The sequence below is a fragment of the Vulpes lagopus genome, chromosome 4 (genome assembly GCF_018345385.1).
Source record: "Vulpes lagopus strain Blue_001 chromosome 4, ASM1834538v1, whole genome shotgun sequence".
Lineage (NCBI taxonomy): Eukaryota > Metazoa > Chordata > Mammalia > Carnivora > Canidae > Vulpes > Vulpes lagopus.
In genome coordinates, this window is record NC_054827.1 from 134884553 (window position 1) to 134898170 (window position 13618).

Consider the following 13618-nt stretch of genomic DNA (forward strand, 5'->3'; position numbering starts at 1 on the left):
ATCTGTCCTTGGCACAGAGTTAGTATTTACTAATTATGTGCTACTATCAATAACTTTCATCAATCCCATTCTTGGTGGTCTTAGTTATGTTTCAGCCTGTTCCTCAAACATCAGTTTGAGATTCTGTGAATCCCTTTTTACTTCTTAAGAATATTAGAGTTTTGGATTCTCATGACATCTTAACAATCGATATTTGGCAAGTCCCTTAGGAATTTGGACCATTCTCTTGCCTGTGCTCAGAGGCCTTAGACATAATTGTTCCCCTCCTCCCGGAGGTGGAATCAGAATTAGTAACAGGGCAGTTGGAAAGTTTTGCCGCTGTTCTTTGTATTATACAGATCAGAGGGCCGGTTAAATTAAGAGGTAGCGTGGGCTGAGTTTTCTGTGCTAAACTGCCATGCTGGAGCTCACTTCTGGGATAAAAGCCTTCTTTTTTGCCAAGACTCTTTCATGGATCATGCTCCCTGCCTCCTGAGCATTGTGGCCAGTCACAAGGTCACAGGGTCAGCCTCCCCGACCGTTGGCACCTTCCTCTCCTCCTCCTTCCTTTTCACCTTCATGACAGGGATGTATTGGAGGGTCCCTGTGGGGGCTCCCCAGAGATTGGGCTGTATTATTTGCACTGCTTTGCATTGTGGTTCTTCTGGTAACTCTCCAGAAGCTAACTGCTTGTTAGCTAATATTTTTCTCCCTAGGTTGTGTTTTTTTGCAGGGCAAAACATACATTTTTGAGAAAGCAAGGTATGTCAGGCTTGATGGAAACCCCTTCATTTGATTCACTGGTCTTAAAGAGCCGTGGCAGCGAAATTCATAAGAAGAAACTGTACCTCAAATAGGCAGACATTGGGACACTTGCCTTGATTGGCAGTTGCTGAGTACATTTCTGCAGGGGAGAAGGAGTATTTGGGTTGATGCCTGTGTTCTTATGTGGCAGATCATTCCCGCTGAGCCCATCTTAATTTTGGAAATGGAGGGAAGTTACCACCTGCCCAGGCACTGGCCGGATGTGGAGAAAAGCCGAGTGAGGGACCGAAATTTCAGTGCAACCTTATGAGTACTAATCTCTCCACTCTCCCCATGACAAATGAAGAACTAGGCTCAGAGGGATTACTTTTTCCCAGTTCCAAGGGCTGGCAGTGACAGGGCTTGGATGGGCAGCAGTCTATATTTGGAATTAACATGCTCAGGGGCTTTTGGAGTTTGAGGGAGCTTTGCTTTCTCCAAGTAAAGCAAGTCCTCATTCAGTCTCTTAGCCCGGTGGTTCAAAGTAGCTGTCATGACAGCGTTATCAGCCTTCACCAGGCACAGCTCCTTTGGTCTCCTACAGGGACCCCCTGATGTCTTTGGGCTGCCATACATCAGGTTCTGTTCTGTGAGCAATTCTGGTTTCTTACAGGTAGACTAAGATCATAGACTTTGAGATCTCAGAGGAGCTGTGATTGCTAATTCAGGTCAATTCAGGTACAGTTATGTCTTTATAAAGTATTTATTGATCCCCTACTGTGTGTGAGGTGCTGTGCCAGGCCTGAGGGACATGGAAGTGTAGAAGATGGACATATAAGGGCCACACTTTCTCGAAGCTTCATTCTAGTTTTTTATGTAGATTTTTCTCCCCATGCCTCCTCATCCCCTCCTTTTGGAGTAAGAAGGCTATGTGTGTTGTTCAAGGTTATGCAGATGGTAGTTTCCAGAGCCTGTACCCTCTGACCCTTCATTCCCCTCACTCTCTCTGGTGAGTTGGTTATGACAAGTGTTTGAACTTGAATTATTATTATTATTTTTTAAATTTTTATTTATTCGTTCATGAGAGACAGAGAGAGAGAGAGGCAGAGACACAGGCAGAGGGAGAAGATGCCTGATGTGGGACTCGTTCCTGTGACTCCAGGATCACGCCCTGAGCTGAAGGCAGATTGATGTTCAACCGCTGAGCCACCCAGGTGTCTCGAATTATTATTATTATTATTTTTAGGATTTGCAAAATAAGACATGCACACAATAAAATATGCAAGCAGCAATAAAGCCTACAGAGTGAAAAATAGGCCTTTAAAAAAAGCAAAATCTTCACTCTATTTACAGCCCTTCTCTCTCACCACCATCTCGAAATCTCCTTCCCAGGAGGGAGCCATGGGTCCTGGTGTCCTCTGTGTCTTTTCAGGATTATTCTGTGCACAGACATGCTTACGTAACACACATATGTATCTACAGCTTCCTCTTTTGCCCTTCCTCTAGTGAGAGCGTAGATGCTTATCTACACTTTGCTTTTTATTGAAGTTGATGAGTAATAGTATCCGTGGACTCTTGAGTTTTTACTATTCCCCACTGATTGAGCCATGAGGAGTGAAAACACTGGACACATTTTTAAAAAGTTGCGTGCCCTCTTTGTTATTGGGAATACCTCCAAAACAAACATGCAAATTATCTGAGAGTTTTTGGTGGCCCTACAAACATACTTTGCTGTCATCAACTATGATGTTTTTTCCAAGTTCTTGCTCCCCAGCTCTGCTGTGGGTACAGAAGAGACAAACATATTTGTCAGTCTTCTCAGGAGTCAGATAGTGTAGGGGCCTGGAGGGTTTTGGTTTGGTTTGGTTTCAGTTGCCGCTGAGGCAAGCCGTCTTTCCCTTGCATGCATCTACCCAGGCAGCACCTGGTCCAGGGCCCCTGCTATTTTTGATCAGAAGCTGACCCACTGACTCCTGCGTCAACTGAGCTCTTCTTCTTCTGGATCCTGTCAGCCCGTGGATGGGACTTAAGAAAGAGAGGCTGTGACCTCTGTCCTTTACACCATAGCAACTGCAGCATTGGCGGCTCCCAGAGACCCTGGAGGGCCTCCCGACAGGCCTGTGGGGGCTTGGCAGAGGCAGAAGATGAAAGGCTTTTAGAGACATTATTGCCCAGAACTAGAAAGAAAAGGGAATCAATGGTTATCACCAGGATTTTTACTTTTCTTAAGTTGTAACCCGAGGCTTTGAATCTACTGACATTAAACAGCTAAGTGAATCATAGGGCCTGTTTTCTGTAAGTAGCGGGACATAGGATGCTGAAGTAGCTCCACAGTGTAGGTTCTGAATCACACTCCCTGCCCTCCAGTCCTGGTCTGACACTTGTTCTCTGTGTCACCCTTCACATCGTAGCCTCTGATGCCTCAGCTTCTCCATCTGTGAAGTGAGGATAATGGTAATAATATCACCTACCTCATAGGGATATCGCTCCTTGGTGCTTAGTAAGTGCTGCATAGGCAAATGCTAGATAATATTACTATATCAGTTAAGCTGTAAACACTTAGCAAATAGGGGCGCCTGGGTGGCTCAGTTGGTTAAGTGTCTGCCTTCAGCTCAGGTCATGATCCCGGGGTCCTGGGATTGAGCCGCACTTTGGGCTCCCTGCTCAGTGGGGGAGTTTGCTTCTCCCTCTCCCTCTCCCATCCCCCAACATACCCATATCCTGAGCCACCCAGGTGTCTCGAATTATTATTATTATTTTTAGGATTTGTAAAATAAGACATGCACCTCCGCCCCACTCATGTTCTCTCGCTTGCACTCTCTCTCAAATAAAGAAATAAAATCTTAAAAAAAATTAACAAATAAAAGTATGAAAAGGTAATGGTTTGTGATTTATTTTTTATATTCATAGGTATTGTAGTATTCATTTGATCCTCAGGTAGAGGCTTACTGACAGTTAGCTGAACTTCTAGCTCATAGGCCAGTAGAGACAATTAGAAAGAGGTGGTTCTATTCAAAGTCCTAGATCTCCAACCTATAGCTTAGTGTAGACATTGAATTGTAGATGTATTGAGACTAATGGGGAACTGCTGAATTGCATTTAAATAATTCCAAGGGGACCCTTGTTTTTTCCAGATACAGAATAATTTTTGGTGTCAAGTACATTAACTTGGAATAAGGTTCACTGCATCCTACCATCCTAAGGTAGATCACAAGTGTCCAGTTATTGTCACTTGAGAAACCCATTACTGCAAAATATTTATTTTTAAATTTTTTCATTACTTCTAAATATTAAACATATTTAAGTTGTTGTTGAGTATAATAACTTAGTAAAGAGCTACCTTTAGACTTTTCAGTAAGATCCAAATCTAATGTCAGAAGTTTCAAAGCTATAAGGAGTACAAAATTCCTTTTTTTAAAAAAAGATTTATTTATTCATAAGAGAGAGAGGCAAAAACATAGGTAGAGGGAGAAGCAGGCTCCCTGTGGGAAGCCCAATGCAGGACCCAATTCCAGGATCCTGGGATCGCAAACTGAGCCAAAGGCAGATGCTCAACCACTGAGCCACCCAGGTGTGCCAAAAGTACAAAATTTCTTATTGGTTTTATTCAATAAAGAAGATAATATAATTAGTAGGAATATATATTTTCTCTCTATGCTACTTATAAAAGCTATTTCCATTTTGAATGTAAAATACCTGAAACATTTTTATTTTTCCTGAATTGATATACATTAGAGTTGCTCACTATTGATAATAAAAAGCTAAAATTGTGATTATTAAACCCCCTCCCAAACTAGGAGTTGTAATGTGGCAATGTGTGATACTGTGATTTATAATAAGAAATGTATAGTTTGTCCCCATTTCTTGTAGAGAGCTAATAAAACTCTTGGAATTTCTTAAGGGATGAGAACCATAAAGGTCTTCTGTTTTATGTTAACGAAGTGACTTTTGGAAAGCCCCTAGGTAACTAAAGGATGAGGTGGTTTGCCAGGGAGCCAACCATGTGAATAGAGGGTTGGAACTCTACCCTCCACCTCCAGAGAAGGGAGAGGGATTGGAGTTTGTATTAATCACCAGTAGCCAGTGATTTAATGCTTGTATGATGAAATTTCCATAAAAACTCGAAAGGAGGGATCCCTGGGTGGCGCAGCGGTTTGGCGCCTGCCTTTGGCCCAGGGCGCGATCCTGGAGACCCGGGATCGAATCCCACGTCGGGCTCCCGGTGCATGGAGCCTGCTTCTCCCTCTATGTCTCTGCCTCTCTCTCTCTCTCTCTATCTCTGTGACTATCATAAATAAATAAATTAAAAAAAAATTAAAAAAAATAAAAAAAAAAACTCGAAAGGAGAAGGTTCAGAGAACTTCCAGGTTTGTGAACCAGAACACTTCCACATGCCATTGTGTCCGGGACCCAAACCCTACAGAAGCTCCTTTGTTCAGAACCTTGCTTCTATGTATCTCTTCATCTGGCTGTTGATTTATATCCTTTAATATCCTTTACAATAAACTGGTAACTTAGTGAATAAACTGGTTTTCTGAATCCTGTGAGCCAGTTTTGAATCCACGGAGAGGGTCATGGGAACCTCTGACTTACAGCCAGTTGGTCAGAAATACAGGTAACCGTCTGGACTTGTGATCGGCATGTGAAGTGGAAGGCAGCCCACTTGTGGGATCTGATGCTCTCATTAGTTAGGTAGAGTTAGAGTTGAGTTGAATTGTAGGACACCCATTAGTTGTCCAGGCATTGGTGGCATGGGAGAAACCCTACCTACACCTACACCTTGGAATTGGGTGCAGAACCCTCACAAGACGCAGTGGTCAAGAAACATGGAAAATGCCCAAACTTAGTAGCAATCAAATAAATATAAACTAAAATAATGAGATCACTTTTTGCTTTTCAGTTGGCAAATATGAATGCTAATACTAGCATGACGGTGTAACTTTCATTCAAAATGAGACTCTTCTGAGAGTAGAAGGGACACTGTAACTAATTATTCCTACTTATTTATAGAACAAACATATGTATATCGAGGCCTCCCAGGCCAGCTGGTTTACATGGTCTCCCTGGATAGCACCCAGTGTTGAAGAGGGTGGAAGGAGATGGGTGTTACCACACACCTGAGTAGGGACGCCACATTGGTATAGTAGAACTACCTGTACAGAGGCTGAGCATCTACTCTGTATCATTAGATGAGAAAGCAAGTTGTAAAATATCCTAGTTTTGTTTAAGAAATGACATGCAACATATCTCATTTCGTTTTGGATTGGAGATCACTTAAGCTTTCCTGTATAAGCTCCAAGCTCTTTGAGATTTTAGACTGTATCTTCTCACTTTTTGTCATGCCTCCAGGTGGCCGTTTGTACACAGTACATAGTACATACACTGTCGTGCCTCCAGGTGACCATCTCTCAGTGATTCCCTAACAGCTGGGATGCTAGCTTACTCACCTGGTCAGTAAAATAGGCCTCTGCAGATGAGGTGAACTCTAGTTCCAAACTATTATGAAGGAAATTAAGAAGTGATTCAGTCATTCAACAATTATGTAGGTCAGGTTATGTTAAGATTTTTTAAATTACTATTTCAGTCTAATACTTCTGAACTACAGAATTTTGCAGTTCAGATTGAGTTGCTGAGCTTTTTATTAATATTTGAATCCTTAAATGTTTCTGTCATGTCTGTTTCCTCCACTTCTTTCGTATAGTTTTTGACCTCAGCTAACTTTGTAGTGTTGTGTTTGCCGACTTTGCCCTTTCGGAAATGAATTTAATTATTGTGGTTGTTATCAGTTGACAAACAGTACTGAGTTTTATCTGCTGGCTTAAACCCTTGTATGTGCATGAAGGCACCTTGCGAGAAACCAGAGTCCTGGGCTCCAATCCCATCAGTCCTGATTTAGTAGGTTAGGGGGTGATCTGGAGATTGGCAGCGTTGAGTTGCTTCTAAAGAAGGTGTGACCCATCATCCTGAGAAACATTGTCTTAAAGAGACTCCCTGATTAGCTACATTAGCATGAGTCTATCGGTTAGCCTAGATTTGCTTTTTAATAAACATGGAGTCTTTATTAAAATAGAAAGGCATTAACATTATAAAACTTAACACATGATTTAGACCAGAGCAAGGTTTAAAGGACTACGAGCACCAAGTACCTCCTTGATAGCTTTCCATTAATCCACACCCGCCGAAATGCCACCCTCTGCAGGCATTACTGTCCCCACATGTTCAGCAACTAGAACCGTGGACACATGACCCCGGATTGTTCCATGAGAGTTTGGTAGTTGATAATCCTCTAATTAAGGAGTTTGAGTCTTGAAGGATCACAGATTACTGGTGAAAGATCAGTACGTGTTGTTCTAGGTCTTTGAGTATGAATATTACTGTCCTAATCTTAGCTCTGTTTCTAGGAGCAACTTTCCCCATCTCTTTCCTGTAAGTGTGTTCTACAAAATTCTTAATCCAGCTATATGATTCTGTAGCCTTGTATCTGTCTGTTCCGTGTCATGCCATTTCATTCAAGGTACACTTTTGACCTTCTTAGGGTCTGAGCCCCTTTTAGGATATAGGTTTTTAACATCATTTCACTGCTCCTGTCTAGCCGCAGGGACTATTTCCTAGGGAGTGGCCCTGCCAGGGTTTCTATTTCTGCATTTCTCTTCTGTTGCCCCCCACGCAGGTGGGGAGCAGGAAAGTGAAGGAACCGAAGATCTCAGCAACACTGTGGATGTCTCCGCGGGGATCGGTGTGTCAGGGCTTTTTTGGGATGAGTGGGTCAGTTTCCAGGTCTGCCTGCCTACCCTAGAATTGCTGCTTCACCATTTTTAAGTGTGAGGCCTTGAATAAGTTATTGACCCTGGAAGCCTCAGTTTCTTCCTATGGAAAATGGGACCTGTCCTTGACCCATGGAGTCATTGGAAAGATTGAGTTCATGAATCTAGAGTGTTAGCGTGGCAGTGCCTGGCACATGGAAAGCCCTTGTAAATGTCACCTACTGTTATTATTAATCAGAGAGTGTTTTCCTTCCTTGACACCCTGTCCTTGGAGGTCTTTGAGTTCAGTATCTATTAAGGTGCTCAGGTTTCTAGTTTTTTAAAGCATGTTTCTACTTTTTAAAGGGACCGGATAGTTTTTTTTTTTTTTCTTCTAGAGGATCCTTTTTAACAAGGCACATATATGTCCTAATCAAAGGCACACACTGTATTGTGGCTTTTGTGGAACCCTAATATAATAATGGAATTATGGCTTTACCTTTATAATTAGAATGACCTCTTCTTCACCTTTTCTGAGGTTCTTAATTTTTCTCCAGAAGTCTTGTGTTACTAGGGAAATGGTCATGCTGGGAATTTCTGAATCATCTTCTATTTAACTTATTTTTAAATATTTTATTTATTAATGAGAGACACAGAGAGAGGCAGAGACATAGGCAGAGGCAGTGGCTCAACCACTGAGCCACCCAGGCACCGCCTGAGTCATCTTTTAAATGTAAGGACGTTTTGCTTAATTTCATGCAGTTTGAGCTTCCACCTGTAAGACTGTCATCTCACCAATTTTCCCAGAGAGAGAGAGGTCCTGCATGATGGAAACTGAGAATAACATGTGGGTGGAGGGTTTTCTCCTGGTCTGTCCACTGCTGCCGGCCCACCCTGGCATTTATGCCAGCCTACACATGGTTTCTGATTGCTCTAAGACCTTAAGGAAGGCACTTTTTAATATTAACATACTCTGTTAAAGAAATGCCATTTAAAAGTATGTGTTTACCAATATGGATCTATTTACACCTGTAGGATCCAATGAGTAGAAATTTAGCAGTGTGGAAATGCACCTGTGACCCAGCCCAAGATGTAAGGTCACAGCTGGAGATTTACAAGCCGCAGAGTATGTGGTGTCTTCTTTACCCTAGATTGTCATTGTGATAAAAGAGAGATTTACCTGGAAATGGATAACAGCTGTCCTGGTGAAGTGCTGCCTGTTGATAAGCGCATGTTTTTGAAGAGGGAGAGAGCCCTGCACGTCAGTGCTGGGTAGCTTTAGTAGGGTTTTTAGAAAGGTTCACTTTCTGTTATCTGTTTAGTGTTAGTAATGAGGACTCTAAGCAGAATTTGTATTTTTTTCACTTCCTCTCTCAAACTGCTTATGGTGCAGTTTTAATCAGCCACAGAAGGCAGCTGTTGAAACCAGCATGATTGTTTAGGGCAGTTGGATGCTGGTATGGATCCTCCTGGCTAGCCCTTGGGAGTGTCCTGACTGCTGGCCCGGGTTAAGCATTGTATGCATATCATCGTTTGTAAAACCACCAGCACCCCTTTGGGGAAATGCTCCAGAGTGGGCCAAGGTTCAACAGCTAGTCACAGGGGTCTGGTTTAGAATCCAGGCCGCTCGTTCCAGATCCTTCCTTAGCCCAGCCCTCAGTCTTTGACCACGCTTTCAAGTCAGTTCAATCTGTGCAGAGAACTCTTAATGGGAAGCTCTCCTCAGTTGGACCAAAACCTCTGGCTGTGATAGAACGTTACGTTCTAGGCCTGACATTCCTCGCCCTTGACTTTCTTGTTTTCCTTGATGCAAAAAAATCTAGGTCTAAGGGGGCAGATGATAAAAGGAGGAGATATAAAAATAGTTGAACACCTGTTTTGTAGATAATGGCCTAGTTTGAAGTTTGGCTTTGAAAACTCACCCCTCTTTTTTACTGTTTTGTCTTTCGGGACCATTTTTCTGTTTCTCCACCTCTGGCTTCTTTCCCTTTACCCTGTTTGTACTCATCAACTCTCAAGTGAAAGTATTTCCAGACTTGCTTTTGTTTAGCTCTACAGCACAAAGCTGCACTTTGGCCACGCCAAGCTGAAGCAAGGCAGAGCAGAGAATTGTTACTTCCATTCGTAATGAAAAACTCTGTGCATTCTGTTTTAGGGGATGATGTTTTATTTCCTTTTTAGCAAAGGGGATAAGGATCCTTTACTCAAACCTTTTAGTTTGGGCAATCTCTCTCTCTTTCTCTTCTTCGCTGCCTCTCTCTCATAACTGTGATGAATATTTTAAACTGTAGAATGACAGGAAATGATAATATCTCAGACTCTAGATCTTGAAGTAGCTGTAGGGGCACGTGGGTGGCTCAGTGGTTGAGCGTCTGCCTTTGGCTCAGGGCATGATCCTGGGGTTGTGGGATCGTGTCCCACATTAGGCTCCTTTCAGGGAACCTGCTTATCCCTTTGCCTGTGACAAAGAGACATTTTCTGTCTCTCTGTGTCTCTCATGAATAAAAAAAAAATATTTTTAAAAATTGAAGTAGCTATAAAATAAGTACAAAGTAATATGTAAATCAAGATCTCTTTATTGGCATTTTGCTCTTTGTATTCCTGGAAGTTGGTTTCATACAGTTTTGCTTAGCATTTGTGGGCAGATGGGGCAATTCTTTCTCCCTTAACCTGGCATAGGGTGGCCTGTGTGATGTGTATGCCTCCATAGGCACAGGCAGCGCTAGAATTTCCGTCCTGTCCTATCCCAGTCTTCCAAACAGGACTGTAAACAGGCACACAACTGTCTGTCACTTAGATGAGACGTTCGTAAGAACAGCAACAACAATCGCAAACAGCTTTGGAACATAAAAAGCTGTCTTCCAAGTTTCCTGGGGGCTTCGTTTGAAATGAAAGTGTGAACACTCTAGAACCAGCTGTTTGAACCAAAACACACAACACAGCCCTCGAGTCACAATTGGCATCTGAGATGGGCATCTGGTCATTGAGCTTCTGTTGGTTCCAAGATCCTGGCCAAGATGCCTCATGTGTACCGTGGACATCTAGAGTTGACCCTGTCTTGTGTGGCTTGGGAGAGCCACCTTATCTGACACAAAGAAGTTTCATTGTGCCTGAGCACGCTCACCCCAATGCTCATTACTTGGGAGAACATGGCCAAGGAGTTAAACACATTCCCGAGAAGAAGTGATACATGACTCAGAGGAGAACACTCAACCGGTCGGTCACTGTAGAAGCTTGTGTTGAAACAGACCGATGCCCTCAGTCTACTGCGGCTCTCAAATTCTTTCTTGGTTTTCTATCAAAACCTTGATAATGAGGTCTTTCTGAAATTGTGGTACTTAACATTTCTTTAGACTGAATTCTAGAAGAAATATATAATGGAGGAAGGAACTCAGTGGGGTCGGGTGAGATGGAGGTGAGGATGGATTACAATTCCTCTGTGTTTTTAAATATCCACATGGGTTAATACGTGATATAATGTTTACCTTCTGGAAAGCTTTACTTTTTTGTTTCCTCTTGCAGGGGTGACCTTATTTCAAGAGTTCAAAGACACTGAAGACTTACAAGAGAAGAAGTTGCCTGGGGAATTTTTAAAAATTTTTATACAATTTCTGTTGTGGAGTCTGCAGACATGGGGATAAAAGCTAAAAGGGAATATCTGTGCTATGCCACATACAGAATTCAGTTTGCTTGGAAACAAGGTTTGGGTTAAAAAGTCCAAGGGAAAATTTACTACATTTCCAGTGAAGGAAAGAGCTTATTTTAAAATTTTCCCAACCACCATACTTCCCAGTCCCCTATTTCTGGCCTTGGTACACCTTGCCAGTTTTTCTTGCATGATCGCTGTGTGCAGGGGAACTATTTGTGTGCAGTCCGAGCTGCTGCTTGGGGATGTTTATGCATGAATGTGTGTGAGTGTGCGCATACACACACATACATGCACATCTGTGCACGGCTTCTGTTCTCCCAACCCATAGATCTCATTTTGCAACTAGTTGCAAGAAGATCCTCTTGCAGTTTAACTGTTAAAAAAGATAAAGATGAACCTTCAATGGTCAAAGGTCCTTGTAGATAATCTGGTCTAGCCCTGAGAAATTGGGGTCCCTATCCTTCCTGGAAGGGCATGGAGTCAGATGGAACCAGAAGCCAGACTTCGGATTCTTGGACCAAGAAGTCACCACCACCGTGCCACTCCTAGGTCACTTATAAAATATCGAGAGTATTTTTTTCTTAAACTTTCGCTAAGCAAGTCTTATTTAATCCATTGAATAAAGGGAGATAATAGTTTAAAATGACTGAAAACAGCAAAAAAAACAAACAAACAAAAAAACAAAAAAAATGCTTGTTTTGACAACCCAAGGCCAAAACAAAACAAAGATACCCAACTTCTGATGAAGAATGGACCAATACCTTCCCCTGGCATGTTTTGCTCGGACACTTCCTATGTTGCGTCTTGTAACCCATACTCGTTATTTAAAAGATTCTTGATGGTTACATTTCTCCTGTAGCCTGGAAAGCCCTACTTTTATGTATTTTTAAAAGCTATGTAGTGTACGAAACCCCTGCAAGAACCAGAGGCAGAGATAGTAGCACATTTCTGACAGGTGTGGGCCGGGGACTGGGAGCGCCCAGTTACAGGCAGGTCTCCAAGACCTGCCCCCATGTCAGTGTTGGTGTGATGCCTGGGGCACTTCTTTGATCTAGGAGAGAAAGAGCATCTTTCTCATTTCACCCCCAAAGAAGATTTCCATATGTCAAGTACTGACTGTAAACTTACGCATTCCATTCTGTTTATGGCATCAAACTAAAAATGTCCAACCTTTTAAATGAATGGTAGGTTTAATTTCATGTGAATTTTTTCTGACAACCGGTAAGAGCTCTACATGTGTACATACATCTATACAGTGGACTAGGGGAAACTGGTATGGAAAGAAATCCCACTGAAGTCCAGAAAGGGGCAACATAGGAATTTTGGGTGTGTGTGTATTACTGTAAATACCTATATGTGCAGTCTAGACCAATAGTTTTAGTTTTTTTAAGAACATCATTTTTTGGCTTGAAAACTATGATGCCCTCAAAGGGTGAGGCTAAAATGTAAGATATTCTTCAGCTTTAATTATTTTTTAATTTTATTCAGGTCAGAGCACTTTTTTATAGCAATACAACAGGCAAGAGAATACTCAACCGTATTTAAAATTGTGTTTATACCAAGAGTACCTTTTAAACATTTTCTAATACTTGAGCAGTTTTTGTCCGGCTGGCTTCCAAATATGCCAAAAGTTAAGCATTCAATGTTTTGACACATAAGCTTTTTACTGATAAGAATTCTTAAGTGTTCCCAAAGCAACTGATGTTTACAGGGCTTGTGTTCTTCTTCCTTCTCTGGAAGGATCTGGGGATCCACCATGAACTTACTATACAAAACACTAATGATGGGCTAACTTCTGGTTTAATGAGTGAGTTGGCTACCACCTTGATGTAAAAATTTGTAAAGGAAACTTTTTCACCATTTTGAGTGTCAGATGTATTTTTAACTGTCTGGTTTGTACTTTTACGACTTTTGTACTACCAAAGCAGAGTTAAAAATAAAAATGTTAAACATAAACGGTGTTGTTTTTGAACGAAAATGCGATTGTGGTAGTTACGATTCATACTGGGCCTGATTTTAACGTGTCTGATTTCTTAGGTCTCAGTTGACCAGTGATGATCTGGCCAGCTGTCCCCCACTGGATGTCAATTCTCTGCTTCTCCCCTCCCCAGCCCCGTCCCCGTCCCCGGCAAGGAACACCACTCCCCACCCCCTGATAGTTATTTTTAAGATTTGGAGATCATTCTGAATGTATACAGACCAATGATCAAAGCTAAGATGGGAACACAATCTGACACAATATGACTAAGCATGCACAGCTTTGTTCGGATCCCACCAGTCATTCCAGTAGCGTCCGAGGGTCACCCATTGCAGTTAGTTGTCTGGTCGCTGATTGGTGATGGGCCTCTCATCTTTTTCTTGGGATCCGTGATCCCATGATTTCCACCGTGCCCTTCTGAAATTTTGTAGAATTCCCTTCCACGTCGGTCTGCCGGCTAGTTCTCTTGATGAGACTGAGGACTAGTGTCATGGAAAGGACCCATAGGGGCGATGCGCCCTCCCC

At 42.3% G+C, this 13618-nt stretch overlaps 1 protein-coding gene across 1 annotated transcript in view; it reads left to right on the forward strand.

Annotated features, from left to right (window-relative positions):
- Positions 1–13071, forward strand: part of RELL1 (RELT like 1) — a 63385-nt gene extending 50314 nt beyond the window's left edge. Inside the window, exon 7 of the mRNA XM_041752757.1 lies at positions 10989–13071. The gene's annotated coding sequence lies outside the window, so the exon portion shown is untranslated. The remainder of the gene's footprint in view (positions 1–10988) is intronic.
- The last annotated feature ends 547 nt before the right edge of the window (positions 13072–13618 follow it).